Source organism: Sinocyclocheilus grahami, unplaced genomic scaffold (assembly GCF_001515645.1).
Source record: "Sinocyclocheilus grahami isolate Dianchi unplaced genomic scaffold, SAMN03320097.WGS_v1.1 scaffold2423.1, whole genome shotgun sequence".
In the NCBI taxonomy this organism is placed as follows: domain Eukaryota; kingdom Metazoa; phylum Chordata; class Actinopteri; order Cypriniformes; family Cyprinidae; genus Sinocyclocheilus; species Sinocyclocheilus grahami.
Window position 1 is genome coordinate 53,047 of NW_015507602.1, and position 4,291 is coordinate 57,337.

Below are 4,291 nucleotides of genomic sequence, written 5' to 3' on the forward strand. Positions count from 1 at the left end.
AATAGACATTTTCAAAATGATATAATAAATGATCTGTGGAGTATTTTGAGCTGAAACTTCACAGACACATTCTGGGGACACCAGAGACTTATATTACATATTGTAAAAAGGGGCATAATATGTCTCCTTTAACTTGCAAATCCCTCTCCTGATGAACTGGAGTAATTTATGAGATCTATAGATGTGTGTGTGTGTGTGTGTGTGTGTGAGAGAGAGAGATGGTGGCTTCATCACAATCAAAGTCATAGAGATGATCTGATTTGGACATTTTAATTAAAGTGTCGTCACAGTCTATATCAGCTGTGAATCATCTGTAAGCAGATGTTATTGTCAGAGCAGGACGTCCATCATGCTCTGAAGTTCACGCACTAACGCTGCTAATGAAAAAAATATGTTTCAAAACGTTTTTTAAAAATGTTACTAGAAATAAAATAAACGTTAATGTTAAAAACTCTCATTTTCATTTAGTTTGATGTACTAAATTAATAAACATTGAAATACAAAATAATAAAAAATATTAATGCCAAAAAATTACTAAAACTTTAAATAAATATAAAATATTAATAATTAAAAAATAAATGTTTATTTCAAAATAAAATGTAAAACAAACCTACTTTTTCAGCTAGTTGCCAATAAAGCAACATTTATTGTTTTTATTTAATTTAACTTTATGTACCCATGTAAAATAACTAAAAATTAAAAAAATTAAATTAATAAAAACTATATAGACATAAAAAAACACTAATAGAAATGACAAAAACACAACAAAATTACTAAAACTTGAACTAAATTTAAAATATTAATTAAAAACAAATATTTTATTCAAAACTAATATATATATATATATATATATATACTGTATATATATGAACAATATCACACGAGTAGTCGTGAGATATGGCTGTATATCTAGGGTGACCATACGTGCCGAAAATGGCACGTATGGTCACCCTATGTATATCGGCACGGATGTGACTCGGCCATAGGTAATCATATCTGTGCTGATATACAGCCATATCACACAGCTACGAGTGTGATATTGTGTTTATACAACAGTTTGACAGCACGAGTGTGTAAATACATAAGAAACAACAACGGAGTGTCTTTAAAAACCCTCTTTTGTGGAGAACTACTTCCTTCCGCCACGGATTCAAATCTCTGCTTGACAGTTTAATAGCTGAGCTCCAGAACGCCACGTTAGACCTTTAGTAACGAAGGAACGTTGAGTTGCTTCATTAAAAGTGTATTGTATTACTGTATTAAAGCTCACTGTATGATGAGAGAGAGATGGACTGAGAGTGTGATTACCTGCATCTGATGCAGCATTCATTCTTCAGCTCAATCTCATATTCACAATAAAACATGAGTTCGAATGTCCGCTGAGGAAAGCCATATCTTTGTCGTACTATCCTGATTTCTGATGACACTACATTTGTTAACCGCATCTTACAAGCTGTTGTTGAAAGTAAAAAGAACTTCCTTATTTACAACAGCGTTTCAGGCTCTTTCAACATAAAAGTCTTTACTGCGGGACTCACTCAGAAAAACAATCTCTTGTCGCCGTCTAATTACGGAAGTCACTAAAATCACCATCACGAACACAAAACAATAAATATTACTATTATTTATATAAAAGAGTATTTGTTGAATAATAATATTTAATAAACAACAACAATAGCCATCATAAAAGTTGCTAAGGCAATTCAGTCAAAAGTACAAAGGCAGCGCTCTGAAATACAGCATTAAAGTTACATAAAATATAACGTGATGAGATTTTGCCCTCAGCCAAAACTATTTGCTCTGGAACAAATTATAGATTATTGAGACCTGCCTGTTAGAATTACCCAAAACAGCTAGTTGCCAATAAAGCAACATTTATTGTTTTTATTTAATTTAACTTTATGTACCCATGTAAAATAACTAAAAATTAAAAAAATTAAATTAATAAAAACTATATAGACATAAAAAAACACTAATAGAAATGACAAAAACACAACAAAATTACTAAAACTTGAACTAAATTTAAAATATTAATTAAAAACAAATATTTTATTCAAAACTAATATATATATATATATATACTGTATATATATGAACAATATCACACGAGTAGTCGTGAGATATGGCTGTATATCTAGGGTGACCATACGTGCCGAAAATGGCACATATGGTCACCCTATGTATATCGGCACGGATGTGACTCGGCCATAGGTAATCATATCTGTGCTGATATACAGCCATATCACACAGCTACGAGTGTGATATTGTGTTTATACAACAGTTTGACAGCACGAGTGTGTAAATACATAAGAAACAACAACGGAGTGTCTTTAAAAACCCTCTTTTGTGGAGAACTACTTCCTTCCGCCACGGATTCAAATCTCTGCTTGACAGTTTAATAGCTGAGCTCCAGAACGCCACGTTAGACCTTTAGTAACGAAGGAACGTTGAGTTGCTTCATTAAAAGTGTATTGTATTACTGTATTAAAGCTCACTGTATGATGAGAGAGAGATGGACTGAGAGTGTGATTACCTGCATCTGATGCAGCATTCATTCTTCAGCTCAATCTCATATTCACAATAAAACATGAGTTCGAATGTCCGCTGAGGAAAGCCATATCTTTGTCGTACTATCCTGATTTCTGATGACACTACATTTGTTAACCGCATCTTACAAGCTGTTGTTGAAAGTAAAAAGAACTTCCTTATTTACAACAGCGTTTCAGGCTCTTTCAACATAAAAGTCTTTACTGCGGGACTCACTCAGAAAAACAATCTCTTGTCGCCGTCTAATTACGGAAGTCACTAAAATCACCATCACGAACACAAAACAATAAATATTACTATTATTTATATAAAAGAGTATTTGTTGAATAATAATATTTAATAAACAACAACAATAGCCATCATAAAAGTTGCTAAGGCAATTCAGTCAAAAGTACAAAGGCAGCGCTCTGAAATACAGCATTAAAGTTACATAAAATATAACGTGATGAGATTTTGCCCTCAGCCAAAACTATTTGCTCTGGAACAAATTATAGATTATTGAGACCTGCCTGTTAGAATTACCCAAAACTAACTAAAAATTAAAAAAATTAAATTAATAAAAACTATATAGACATAAAAAAACACTAATAGAAATGACAAAAACACAACAAAATTACTAAAACTTGAACTAAATTTAAAATATTAATTAAAAACAAATATTTTATTCAAAACTAATATATATATATATATATACTGTATATATATGAACAATATCACACGAGTAGTCGTGAGATATGGCTGTATATCTAGGGTGACCATACGTGCCGAAAATGGCACATATGGTCACCCTATGTATATCGGCACGGATGTGACTCGGCCATAGGTAATCATATCTGTGCTGATATACAGCCATATCACACAGCTACGAGTGTGATATTGTGTTTATACAACAGTTTGACAGCACGAGTGTGTAAATACATAAGAAACAACAACGGAGTGTCTTTAAAAACCCTCTTTTGTGGAGAACTACTTCCTTCCGCCACGGATTCAAATCTCTGCTTGACAGTTTAATAGCTGAGCTCAAGATCTGTTACTAATTCCAGAACGCCACGTTAGACCTTTAGTAACGAAGGAACGTTGAGTTGCTTCATTAAAAGTGTATTGTATTACTGTATTAAAGCTCACTGTATGATGAGAGAGAGATGGACTGAGAGTGTGATTACCTGCATCTGATGCAGCATTCATTCTTCAGCTCAATCTCATATTCACAATAAAACATGAGTTCGAATGTCCGCTGAGGAAAGCCATATCTTTGTCGTACTATCCTGATTTCTGATGACACTACATTTGTTAACCGCATCTTACAAGCTGTTGTTGAAAGTAAAAAGAACTTCCTTATTTACAACAGCGTTTCAGGCTCTTTCAACATAAAAGTCTTTACTGCGGGACTCACTCAGAAAAACAATCTCTTGTCGCCGTCTAATTACGGAAGTCACTAAAATCACCATCACGAACACAAAACAATAAATATTACTATTATTTATATAAAAGAGTATTTGTTGAATAAATATTACAATATCATATCAAAACAACAGCGATCAGCAATAATGATAAGCCTAATACTCACAATAAAAATAATAAGATCGTATAGATCATAACACAGTCTCGGAGGTTAGAAGTGGATGATCCTTCACCTGAAATGTTTGTCTTTTCATCCTGAAATGCGAGGCAAATGTTGGATCACAATAATTAGGAACCACAGTTTCCACAAACCCCTTCACTGGATTGGGATGTTCTCTTTTAT